Below are 14,060 nucleotides of genomic sequence, written 5' to 3' on the forward strand. Positions count from 1 at the left end.
AGTATAAATTAAAAAAATTAAATACATGTGTGTTTTAATAAATAATGTATAAATTATATATATATATATATATATATATATTTCTACCCCTTCTTCCTTTGCCTTTCTCCCCGATACCATGGTCTTCAACATCTCATTATCCGTCAGAATTCTCTGCATCCATCTTTCCTGCCTCCCTTGTATTTTTCCCAAAAATCCCTTCTCTCCTACACCATGCCTAGCACTTCATCGTTTGTTCTCCTTTCTGTAAATTTCAACCTTTCCATCCTCCACACCCACATTTCACAAGCCTTTAATCGCTACCAATTATTTTGATTCAATGATCATGTTTCCGCACCATAAAAAAACCACAAGTCATATCAAAGTTTTGATGGCCCGTTTCTTACCGTCCTTACTCATGGTCCCTGTTATCAAAATCCTTCTTGTGATAGCTTCTTTCTTTTCGCAAGTCTTCTCTTTATGTCCCTACTACTTCAGCTTTTTTTTCCGAAACACTTCCTATACAGTGTTCAACCTGGCAGCTTATGAACTCCCATTTTAACATTTGGATTAGCTTTCCTCTTTCTCGAAAACCTTATAGCCTTTGTTTTTTCATTTAATCATATCCCATGCCTATCGCATTGTCTTTCCATAGGGCTCAAAAGTTGTTACAGCTCAATTGGTAATTTCCTACTGACAATTTCCATCTCTGGTTCTTCTCATACCTATTTTACCTTTTCCTCTACATATACGATGAATAACACAGGTGAACATGGACATCCCTGTCATATCCCGCTTCCTAACACTACCTATTCCGACTCTCCATCTGCCACTGGCACCTTTTTGTTTTTTCTTTTAGCTTAGGACGGCTCCGTTAGACGAAGCTCAACGTATCGTACAATAAAGGTTCATTTTGTGGAAAAGTGCTAGATGGTTACTTAACCGTGGGTTAGTATGTTAATTTAATAGTTTAAAAATTTTTACCAACCAAGTATCACAGAATAAAATAAGTGTTAAGCATTGCAGAATCAAGGTATTAATAAATAAACGTAGAGTTTAAATGTTTCATCTTCAGAATCGCCAAAATCTAGCAGCCTGTTCCCTCACAAAGCTGGCAGGTGATGATAGAAATGTAGGAGGACGCGTGATACAGGAACACTCAGTCATAATGCAGCAAAGGTAGTGATTCCTCATTTAATATTAGTTCTTCTTTGTCTTTAAACGAATTCGGAAAAGTCGAATTTTTGGCAATCACTTGATCCGATACCGTATTACTGTAATGTAGATCCTTGCTGTTTTCTCATTTCAAAATAAGTTCTTGGAGTAATGTCATTACAGGAGGCCTTTACTTAAGCCCCTCTCTAAGAACCAGTTCTATTGGAGTGAATGAAATCGACCAATCAGAACTACGCTCTGACAACACGCGCAGCGATACGTAACTCTTTGAATGTCCATGTTTGATGATTCTGTTAGCCCATTACATGTACTTACCATGCTTATCTGCGTTTGAGTTCAGCCAAACTTAACGAATAGTTTATCGATTGTTGTCGCCGGCATAAAATTCCGCAATTTTCTTAATTTATTTAAACACTTAAATGCGGAGAAATTGTAACTTTGTAGTCCAATCATCCTCCTAACTCCTACTTAATGATTAGAGCGAATTTCAAATGCTTTTGAGCGAGTATTATACCTAAATTTTCACTCTCCACGTAGTCGTTACATCTCGCTTTCGGCGAAATTATAATAGGTTTAATGGATGAAACATGAAAATAGATGCAAAAAGTATTAATTTTACGCATGTCCTTCCATAGTTATTAATGGCCAAAATAGTATCGTAGATATAATCTTTAAATTATCTTGTATAATTGTAAGTTTTGAACAGTATTTGAAAACATGGCTAATGTGACATTTGGTCAATGTGATACTTGGGCAACTCTAAAGAAAATAAATTAGCATTTTGCGCAGCGTATTTCACTTCATCTCACTATTGCTCCTTTCCTTTCTGAAGCCGTATATGAAGCCTATCCGTTTTCTCTATCACCATCAATTCTCCTTTTATCGTCACCTTCATTTAATTAATTAATTAATCAATTAATTTTATTTTTCTGTCTTCTTATAATTCCTATCAACAGTTACTCTCTTTCCAAAACTTCTACGTTTGTCATGCACTCTATCGAACAGCTTATAATTTCATTTCATTTTAATACCCGTATTTCAAAGGTTCTAGACCAAACTTATCTCCTTTGGTTGGAAACCAACTTTCTAAACTATGAATTGCTCAATTAGCCACTGTTTTCGTTATTTTCCAGTTATTAAAACGCAGCGTGTTGCAACTTTGCTGAGCTGCAATTGAGCTGACTCCGGATATTCATTTTGTTGCTTACTTCACGCTACCGAATGGGCTCTTTGAGTCAAGAATGTATATACTCGCTGTACGCAGAGCAAGCTTACGACCTTTAGAAGTCTTTCTATGGAGCCGTAAAGCCTTTTTTTAAAATCTTTATTTCTCCTTTTTGTGTATATGTCTTCATCCTCGGAGATCGGTAATAGATAAGTCACGCATGAATGCTGAATTGTGCAATTTGAAGATTTAGTTACCTACTTGTCGCTCTCGCTCTTAAGAAAGAACTGGTATCAGAATTCTCTGCCGTAAATTGTGAACAATTTTCTCATTAGTGAAATATTTAATTGCGCTAAACACGAACATTCATATCCTGTATGATCGTACGACATTAAAATCACGAGCGGATATAAACTAATACCTAAAAAATGGCTGTATTACTCGTGTCTATATTTTTTCTCCACTTTAGCACGATCAATATTTTACGTGATAGTTATCGATTTTGTTATGCATTGATTATTTGGACATTTCCCGATACCTTTTGCATTGGAGAGGTTCAATCGAAAATTACGTTCGAAAACCGTTCTAATGCTCATGGGTGGACGGAAAACGTTCTGTTTCGCGAAGTGATTATAGAGATCGACCAAAGAGCACCTTCTGCTAGTATATTTTCGGGAGATATTACCATTCGCCGTTTTTATGTACAGCGCATACGAAAAACTACATATTTCGTTTTGAAAATGCTGTATAAATTAGATGATAAAAATAGTATTAAACATATGTTTTGAATTCCCTAATTCTCTAGAGAAAACGATCTTCACTGTATCCAATTTTGTAGCTGGCCACTGAGCTCACGATGAATCACCTACCACAAACTGCATTTCCCATTACTAATCTATGGATGCCCATTTCAACGAGGAAACCTAATGCGTTATCATGACAGTCCAAAGCACATTTAATGGGGTATCTGTGTTGCCAATTGCCGAAAACTTGGATAGACTCTTTTGGTATTAAAACTGTTATTGCTTTCGCTGTTGTAAAAGATTGCAAGTTCATTTATATCAAGGTCTATTTTCACATAGGGTTTCGCCAATGTCATAAAAATGTCACTTCGCGCCGAGCCGCGTAGACACTGGTTAAATAATAAATGTATTCCGTCACTCAATGATTAGCGCATCATGGTAAATTGAGCAAAACGTTCGACTACTGACCGAAGGCTCCGAGGCCCTTTGTCCCTAGACGCCTTGGGGTAGCCCCGTATTAAATTTAAGTGGTGAAATTTTCTGTACACTAGAGTTGAAATATTATTATATTGTAGCAGGGTTGTAGTCGAGGACATTCAAGAGATGGATAATAATCATTGAAACAAATATGAATTCCAAAAATATTATTTTTTACTGTTCCCCATGACAAATTTTATTAGGAGGATGCGAGAAGATGTTTGTATCATAATCTTTTACAATTAAAAACTAGACGTGCAAAATTTATTCAGATATGACCATATGTTTTCAAATTGGACGCTTGATAATTATGATAGTAGTATAATAGTTAACTTGCGGTGCCAAATGTGTCAATCACCATGGGGAGTCGTCATACCTATATTCAAATTCCAGATTAAACTAAACCCATTTTGGACTTTTGACCGATTTCTTTTGATTTATCGTTTCAGTTTCACCCTATGTTCATTATTCAAATAAAATTCTTAATTGTCGTCCACAATATTTATCCGGCCAGTTTCATAGTCATAGCTTAAGTTTCAAGGTGCGTAAGTAGCAAAGAAACAACGCTTTGAATTTTAAATTGATCAGATAGCATAGGGCGTGGAGAGGGGTAAGTGGTTTAATTGGAACAGTGTATTGTGCATTGTTCTGTCGAGTTAAACTGCAGTAATTTTAAGCTATCAATCTTCATTTGTTCGTCCTTCCCTGCAGAATATCATGGCCTTCGTGAATGAACTAGCTTTCAATATTTTCTGTACACTTTGTGATTACTGAGGGCAAAAAGGAAATTGATCAAGCCTTAACAGTCTTGTTAGCCTTTGAGAAAAATATCTCATCAAACTGAAGGACTCATTTAGATTATGACTGCGTAGTTATGTCCTGGTATTAGAATGATTCATGCATCAGACTTGCTTTCGGTTCTCTTCTTTAGCTTCCGAGTCCATAATTTATCTTACCACTGTGGACCCGCGTGGTTACACGCTCTTTTGTTTCAGGATCTCCATTAAAATCATTAGTTTTTATTGTATCATCGGCAGTTCTGTATACCTCATGGATGAAACGTTAAACCATCCGAGAAAGGTATTTCCTAAGGCATCAGCAACGGATCTCACGACCTGGGCAACACACAATTTTTAATCCTGAGGATCACTGACTTGAATTTTGTTAAAAAGATACAAATATCCGTAAAATCATAGTCATACCTGTAAAAGTACCATTTTATCAATATGAGATGGTAATTACGCTTGTTTTCATTATAAAAACATCATTAAGCTTGTTAAATTGTAAAAAATTTATTAGCGTGATACTTTTTTAGTGCTCGTTTGAACATTCTCTGCGGACCAACAAAATGTTCTCGCGGGCTGACAATCAATGACCACTGTACCTGTAAGAGGTTGATTACGTTTCTTTAAAAGCTTACTCCGAAGTCTTGGGTTAGGTTTCAACCTCGTTCCGGTCATCTGTATGCTTACTTAAATTTTTCCGCAGAGAAATGTTCAAGCTGATACTTATGGTGAAAGTGTGAAAGATGTAATAGTAGTCATATCCGATAAATGAGTTAGCGCTAATACACCCATAACGGAAAAGTTACCCTTGATTCGTGACTTGCTAGGGAGAATTATTTTAGAACAAGAGAGAGAGAGAGGGCTTTGGGTTTCTTGACATATTTTGGAAATAATTCTCGAATTCAGACTGATTCCTCCTCTGAGGGATCGTCAAATTATTTATCGAACTAATTTTTAAATCTCTCTGAAGTTTTATCTCGTTTTCAAACCATCACTGTACATTATTTGTGAGTAGTTTAACGATCCCTTTTTACTGAAAAAAAAATTTCTCTCTTGACCAGAAATCAGAAACATATTGAGGTTGATTTGCATGTACCCAGGCATGGTTATCGTTCAATGATCTGCATATGAACGCAGGCACAAGGATTAAACCCATCCCTACGAAGAACACTGTCCAAATTTCTCCGTGCCAAGTGCACTATCCTCACTCGCATGCATGTTACATATGAGCGTTTGTGTTGGGAGTCCGTTCGTGACCTGTCGTGAGGTTTTTACTGGGAAAGATTTTAGTTCAAAAAATAATAATCTTAGATGTGAGCAAGCATTTAGTCGAAACATATATTTGAATCCATGTAATGAGGGGTGGATAATGAAAATATGAAAAGAGAATATCGGCAGAAGGGCAAAATATAGTTTTATACAAGAGTATGTAAGATTGTATTGACAATTTGGATCAAATTTTATGAAGACCAGTCATGGTTATTAGAAGAAGTTGTCATGAACAATTTAAAACATAAGACACAATTTCATAGCTCTTACTTTATGCACATGGACGAGGTCCATCCGTCTCCTGAAGGCATTAACTTAAAAATGAGTGGACCTGATCATCAATAGAGGAAGACCAAAATGGAATTCGCATAGCACTTATTGGACTGCATGGTGGAATGATAAATGAAAGGAACGCTAACTTTGGAAGAGACATGAACGAAAGAAAAAAAGCAAAATGATCTTTGTATTGATACATTTATTTGATTTTGGATTTATTTCAAAACGTTAACCTACAGTAGAAAACCCCTTTACTTTTTTTTCTGCGGTTCAATGATACTGCAAAAAAACCCAGGGATAGGTAATCATATTTACGTATGCGCTGAAGCTTAAGGACTAGACCAGAAATTCATCTTATCCAAGTTTGTTCATCATGAAGCTAATGGTATTACCGCTGGAGTTTGTACTTTATCGATAAAAGTCGTTCTAAAAGCCTTTAGAGATTTTAACTGAACGCACAAAATTTTGACCTCAGTATGTAGCATGACTTCGGGCAGTATTTGTTTGTCTACCCTCGTACGCAAGCTCTTTACTTCCACGTGAAAGTTGAAAAAATAAATGTTACGGGCCGTTACTTGGTCGAATGAGTTGAATGAATTTTTTCATGTATTATGGTGAAAGAAATAAACTGAGAAATCCTACAAAGCAATAAAATCTGTTATATTACCGATTTTGCAAGTTAAATACTTTACATTTGCGAGCTACCTTCAAACATTTGATGCATCGACGAAGTAATTAACTTAGTGACCTTTCAGACAATTTTAAATGAAAACCGTGAGTTCTTCATGTCTTTACAGTTGACAGATACCTAGCAACTCATAAACAACATTTACTACTCACTAATTTATAAACGACATTTTTTTCATTCTGCAACCTTAGTTTAAACATATACTACATTGGTGTAAAATCTAACCGTGTATCACTTGAAAAAACTTGGTTTTGCATTGTGTTCACTGTTATCAGGTACAGTTATCAAAATATTTTAAATATTTTGTGTGTATCTGGCGAAATCGACGGCCTTATCAGAAATATATGCGATGTTGAACTTTGCTAGTGTAACATTTTCATCATTGTGGGAGCTACTCTCACAAGTTGTTACCATTTGTTGATGTTCAGCGGAAAAAAAAATTCTACACAGGTGAAAATTGCCTTTTGGGAAATGTACTCGTAGTACCTAATTATAGAAGCATATTTGATATCTATGGAATCCTGGTGGAGTAGAGAGTGTCATGATAAGTTTACGAAAATGTTCGTCAGCACATTGCAAACCTCTTCTGTATTTTCGTGGCCTGTCGATGAGTTTTTATTAAAGCGTTGTTCAAAACGTCTACGACTAGAGGGCTCGAAATTATTCTAAATAGGTACACAATAAAATTTGTTGAGGTTTAAACTGTAAACTACTATGATTTTTATAAAGCGAAAACTAAAATTAGTTAGATAGAAAGTAACATAAAAAACCCCAGTGATTTTCATATTTTATTGTATTATTCCAGTGAACATACGTACGTACTCCGTTTCCACCTCTAAATAATTAGACGGAATGAATTTATCCTTATTGAAATCACTATTCCAGAAAAAAAATTGCGAGAGGTAATTAAAATAATGGGACGCAGAAAAATATGAATGGTTGCTTTTTTTCCATAAATATCAACTGAAATTCGAATAATTTTCCCATGAAGAAATAGGAAGTGAACATGAGGCTTCGAAGGTTTAGATTAACACTTGTTGAAACAAGAAGGATAAAATTTTTTTCAATGAATTCAGAATGGAAATTGCTAATTTCTCCCTGTTTACGGGATGTCCTTCCGTTGGAAAATGAAAAAGTGATACTTTCGACCCAGAAAAATTATCATGCAAAAATATGCACTTCATAGTTTGATTGTGTTATTTGAACCATTGGTTGCCACAGAAATAGCTTTCCTTCTATTAGTTATCGCCGACAGCCCATAAGTTTTAAAAAACGACTTTACCGACAGTTACATTATCCGGCATATATCAGTAAAAAATCGATTTTTTTATTTCATGGCTTTTTTGAACGTAAGAACGACATATCAGTAGTTATGCAACTGATCTACCAACTTCTAATGGGGATAGATTTTCTTCCAGGTGTGCTTTCTATCTTGTCTATGCTATCTGCTGTAATGGTTGGGTCGGAATTGAGTGAGCTGTATCGATTTTAAGGCTGTCTAGAGTTTAAGACCAGATTAAAATGTGAAGATATAATAAGTTCGGCTGATGGCTGAATAGTTCCGTGTTCAAATTCAGATGAGGGCATACGCTTCACCCAAACCGTGTGAATTTCCGTGTTCCTGGAAATCACTGAAAACCGCAGGTGGCACAGGAAGAGGAACAGCCAGCACCCTGAGCGCGTGACTTCCAGCATGGTACTCAAAACGTATTGAGTGCATTTGAAACCTAACATTGGGTTTATTTCTGGATTTCGTTTTTATAATGATCTGAACTAAAACGTTTTGGTAGTGCCACCATCGAAAAATGAAATACTTGGGACGAGCTGCGCAATAACTCCCAATACCAAGGGTCTGGATTTAAACCCCTGTGATGACGGATCTATGCGATGGTTCACTTCGTACTATTTGGGTGGCACAATTTGGTTGAGCACCTACTTCAAGTTCAATAATAGCCACCTCGGATGAGAGATGACCTGTGGTCTTCATCCCCGGCTATAACAACCTACTTGTGGCTTGCAGGGTACTAAAAATATGAAATATAATATCATGGTTTTCACCGGCAGGGATTTTATCTGTTTTATTTTCACCCTCTAGCAGTCTGATCTACCCCTAAAAATCCACAACTTTGCCCAAATCTACGCTGATTGAGAGCATAGCCTCGATATTCGATCTTATGCCCCCTATTGTTCGCATTTTATGAAAATAGCGTGAATTAATTCATCAATCGTTCATTTTATGAAAAATTTACATTCGCATTTCATGAAAATCGATTAATTTGTCCAAAATTCTTTCATTGTTAACACATAACGCGTTTCGAAGTTGTAAACATCATTTCTATGGGTTCCTACTGAAAACAGTACTCTCCTCATTTATCCCTCATAAATACTCATATCCCATTGAAGATATGTATACGACCTTCCCATGAAATAATAATACTCTTCCGTATGGCTTTGAGTCTTACAAACCCATGGAAATATGAGGAGCACGCATGGCATATGATTGACACATAAGTTACTACGTTGTTACAGCAAGTGACAAATAATCCTAAAATTTAATCTTATTTTACCAATCTGAATTACTCCTACGTACATATTTTCATGCCTTTCCCTTTCATTTTATTTTTTAATTAATTGAGGAAGTGGTGAGGAAAGAATTCTTAAGAAAGAGTTTATAGTGTAAATATATCGCTTGTTGTACCCCGTCCTTTTCCCTCTTTAACGTTGAGATTAACTACTTTCAAAACAATTCCGGTTCCCATGCATTATTTTTATCTCAAAACGAATTTACTCGCTCTTGCCAGCTGTTTATATGACATTTGTGGTATTGTTTTATGCAAAAATTTAGAACCCATGGTGGAGAGGAATTGTTCATCCCTTCCCACCATATAATTCGCCTCTGATACTTTGAAAACGATAAAGTGGATGCTATCTCCTTCACCCTACTCAATTCTGGAGGAATTTTCCTGTAAAATGGCGGTATAGTAGTTAGGGAGAATGAAATATTATGAGAAATAATTTATTTCTCTTGAGGTTTTCTCACTCTACAAAAATTCAAATGCTATCAGTCCCGTGATTCGTATGTTTCGAAGCATGAATTGATGATGACATCACATCCGAAAGGACGTGGCGGAGCCAAAAACCGCGATTGAATTCAGATTGAGGTGAAAGGTTACACCGAAGTTTCCGTACTCCACGCATACAATGCTTTCAGTTGTTTTCCATATTCTTTCGCCGCATTGTGTGCATTGTCGATGTTGACCACATCCTTTGAAGGATGAGGAGAGAACAATGACGAGCAAAGCTTGACCCGTTGGTCAATGGGATTCTTCCCGCATCGACGTGGGAAACATGAGCTAAGGGGAACAAAATCAGTTGACATTGCATTGTGATTATGTTAAAGATTCAAAACTTAAAGATTACCCTGCAAAGTTTTCCTCGTCAAACTCATCTCCACCCAAAGTTGCGTTCCGACAATTGGGATTAGACCAAGAAGCATCTGGTTCTTGACATTAAAAACATTCAACTCAATCTCAATCCGATTTCTTGAAAATATTTATGATGGAATGAAAATTTCTCTAAATCGCTTTCGTATCGCCTGGATCAGGCAAAGCCGAAAGAAAGATGATCGAACTCTTGTTTGATAATTAAAAAAAATAGATGGGGGAATTCACTCATCAATTGCAAGCGACGATCAAATCAGGTGACTCTAATTAAATTTGCCAATCAGGTCACTACGCGGTATTGAGAGAAAGGGAGAAGCATCATTAGGTTCCTGGAGCCATTATATTCCGACATTTGATTACGTTGTGAAAAATTTCACTTCAAAATGAAAATCTTATCTGAACGAAAAAAAATCGATCTCTGTACATTTTATAACTAATTTTTTTCTTACTAATGCAATATTAACCGAAAAAATCTCGCTCTTCATCAACTACATCAATTCAACTCTCGCTAGGATTCAACTGTAGAAACTTTTCACGCAAATTGTACTCATCCAAAGATTTTTTACACCCTATGCATACGGCCACTAGATTTTAGGGTATTTTATGTGGCTAAAATACCCTTAATTCTTGTAAGGTAAAGGATTTATTCGTGATAATTATTCATTTTGTGGCAAATGTGGTTTTTCCCAGTGAGCTTAAGTGGTAGCATGGCAGGAATGGGATGAAAAATATGAGATTCTGAAGTCATATACACATGCAGATCACTTTAAATCGCGATCGAATTTGCGGACATTCCATTTTTTACTGTAAACGCTTTCTTTGATAAGGCGCGGAAATTTTCCAAAAATATCTTAAATTTTATTCGCGCGAGATGAAGAAATCTTAATGTTAAGTAGGTGGTGCATTTTCATGAGTACATTCTGGTATGGTGAGTCCTTTACTCCAAGGTGCTGTTTGCCATCTACGCAAGATACAAACCTTGCAGTCGGCTGAAGAACGCCATCGGCGCGTGTTTTTTTAATATTTAAAAAACCGACGAATGATCTTCCGAGGTACTTATCGTCGTTATAAAAATTCTGCCAATCTCAATCGATATAAATTATTTAAAAGGATTAAGTTGCTCTGGAGTTGGTAGGCTTGAGTTAATTGGAGGAGTTAATTTACATCCGGATGCGTACAAGGGAGCCTGAGGTTAAGAGAAACATTATTCTCTGTCCATTAAACTATGCTGTCACCATTATATGCGAACCTAAAAAGGCTGCTGTCTTAACCTAAAAGTAGTGTTAGGTAAATTAAAAGAGGTTTGCAAGTTGTTACATCAAGGCTGGCCGTAACTCCGCTGATTATACGCGGGGAGATATTCAAAGCGAAGAGAAGGCGAACGTTCGCAAAACGATTATCCCTAATCATTTATCGTACAAATAAAAATAATGGGCTACCTAGGCCTTGGAGAATATAACCTGTATTCACTCTTGGACCTCAGCAAAGGTCGCCAAGGTCGAATTAAAGATTGCCAAAATAATTTTCTGAATGTTCTTTGGCAAGTTAAGAGGAGATTCTCGATTTTCTCTACCTGCTCAATCTGTGACACTTTGTATGGCTAATTGTAAAAGCAGAATCTCACTCTTTAGCGGCATATCTAAGCTTATTTTCAACGTCTATTTGCTCAATCGATACGATATTATGAAATATTACTCCGATTAACTCTCAGTGTGCGGTTAAGTGACTCAGAGCACCTTACTGTTGAACGCAGATGTGGAAGCAAAGAACTTTGCACGTTCATGGAGCGTAAAAAGATGTCTTCGTTGAAAGATTGAAGTTCGTTTCATGTAAACCGTAAAGAGGCAATTTCCTTCTATTTACCACCGCTACCATCGATTTAGCTAATAACCATAAACAGTCTCATAAAGAAACGATGGATTGGAGAACTAATGAACACAATGTCCTTGATTTTATTATTCATGCGAATATAAATTCTTTGATTTGACTTAATTTTTTTACTTTCTAATTAAGATTGTCACTTCCAAACGTATTTTTGTACAGATCATTTTTACTATCTTTGACTCAATTGCCCTTCTCTGTGACAATTTTTCATAAATATCATACAAGTATTTAAATATTACTTTTATAATTAGAATTTATTTGTTACGAAGGGGTCCTTATTTTGACACATTTTGAATCGTGAAGAAAGCTGTGGAATTTCCTTTGATGACGTTTTCTATATCAAATAAAAGGAGTGAATTATATGATGATAATGTATCAGACCTCAGGGTAAACTGAAAATTTACTAAAATTTCTATATATGTCGTTTCAATTTACATATTTATGTTCATTTAGACACGTGGACTTGTTCCAGAATATTTGGTTGATACAGTAATATTATTTCAGTTATTCGTGAAAATTTTGACAAAATATTGACAACTTTGGAAGTTTCGTCACATCTTTAAACACTTGTGCAATTATGTCGCATTATTCTTTTAGAGAATGGGGATTGGAATTATAGTTCTACTTCTCCTCTCTCCGCGCCTTGATCTTTCCCTTCGCCCGCATAGACTCACACTTTTACTCAATCAAGGATAGCCAAACCAGTTGTCCCTGGTCTGATGATTTCACGTCGCGATCACAACCAGGAAATCCATACATGCGGAAAAATTTATCTGAGACATTGGAAATACACACGCAGTGGAAACTTCTAATTATCCGGGAGGGGAATTTTTTTGTATTGGCAAGGGGAGCTTTACGAAATGAAAACGTTTTTTGCAATTATTGAGCATCCTAGCTTCTGCAGTATCAGGACTTTTACTTTTAATTTCAAGAAGAGATATTTAAAAATGAATTTTCGGGCACGCATTTATCCCTCTGTGAATAAAAATTAGGATATACAATCTATATTAGTGTGAAAGTGAAGACTGAAATTAAAGCATTTATTTCCAGCCTAGAGATACTCTTTAAATGATTTTAGGAAATTTTTGTTGGAACTTAACAAAATTGAATGTGTGGTAAAAGTTTCAAATAATTTCATTGGGATTCTCTTTTCTTCACCGTCTGTATCGTTCCGATTATTTAGGCCACTATTCAAGAAAATATAATATTGCTAAGGAAAAAGTGAGATTCAGGTTCGAAACTTGTTTTTCCAACATTTTATTCCTATGCCAATTACAAAACTACTCTACGGAGTGAGTTTTAAATTGATCCATGGGAAGATGTTTCACACTCGCGAAACATTCAAACGGGCACGCTTCCCGAAAGGATCATCCTGGTGGGACATGCGAATATCGGAAGTAAATGATTACACCACTCTTGTTCGAGCCACACAATCCTCGAAGAATCTCAACCGAGCTTAAATCTTCTCACGTCACGTCTAGCGTCGGTAGATTCGTACGAACAAGTCCTTCTTCGGTGGTACATGCGGAAACCTTATGGGAGTGCACCAAAGTTCGACCTAGAACCCATTCGATTCCGAAAATACTTTCAAGAGTCCGAAAGGGTACGCCGGCGAGGATTTTGAGTTTGTCAAAAAAATATAAACTCAAGGGAAGTAAATTTTCACTCGGTCGGTATTCCTCAAGGCATTTCATGGGCTTCCTCGATAATCCTCCACTGCGGGGGCGTCTCACTAGTTCCCCACCTTTCCTTTCTCTCTCTTTTAAAAACTTCTTAATTTTATATGCGGAACTTCTTCACATACCTCTGGTCTTCTCCAGTGGGTAGATGAAGAGGGGGGAAATGGATGATCTCTCTACTCCCTGCACACACTCCCTCTCTCTTGTTGTCACAGGGCACAAGTCACAAGTCTTCTCATCCACCACACTGTCGCCTTATAGAATAGCGTTTTTTTATGGGGCACTGGCTTTATATAAAGCATGGCCATCAAGGTGATCTTCCCCAACCGTCCCCCTCAACTCTCCCGCCCCTTCGGGCCCCCACACCATCCGAACGTCCCTGTCTTGCCGACTTCCCCCTCCGCCGGACTCGGCACCCCGCCGACTCTTCGCCCCCTCCCACGCCGTTCTCCTCGTTCCCCTCCCCAGCTGCGACCGCCCCTCCCTCCCTGAACTT

At 36.8% G+C, this 14,060-nt stretch overlaps 1 protein-coding gene across 1 annotated transcript in view; it reads right to left on the bottom strand.

Annotated features, from left to right (window-relative positions):
- LOC139688228 (fatty acyl-CoA reductase wat-like) overlaps positions 1-13,810 on the bottom strand; it is a 55,159-nt gene extending 41,349 nt beyond the window's left edge. Inside the window, exon 1 of the mRNA XM_071585673.1 lies at positions 13,690-13,810. The gene's annotated coding sequence lies outside the window, so the exon portion shown is untranslated. The remainder of the gene's footprint in view (positions 1-13,689) is intronic.
- Between the last annotated feature and the right edge of the window lie 250 nt (positions 13,811-14,060).

Source organism: Hetaerina americana, unplaced genomic scaffold, assembly GCF_022747635.1.
Source record: "Hetaerina americana unplaced genomic scaffold, ioHetAmer1.1.p SCAF_2, whole genome shotgun sequence".
NCBI classification, from domain to species: Eukaryota; Metazoa; Arthropoda; class Insecta; order Odonata; family Calopterygidae; genus Hetaerina; species Hetaerina americana.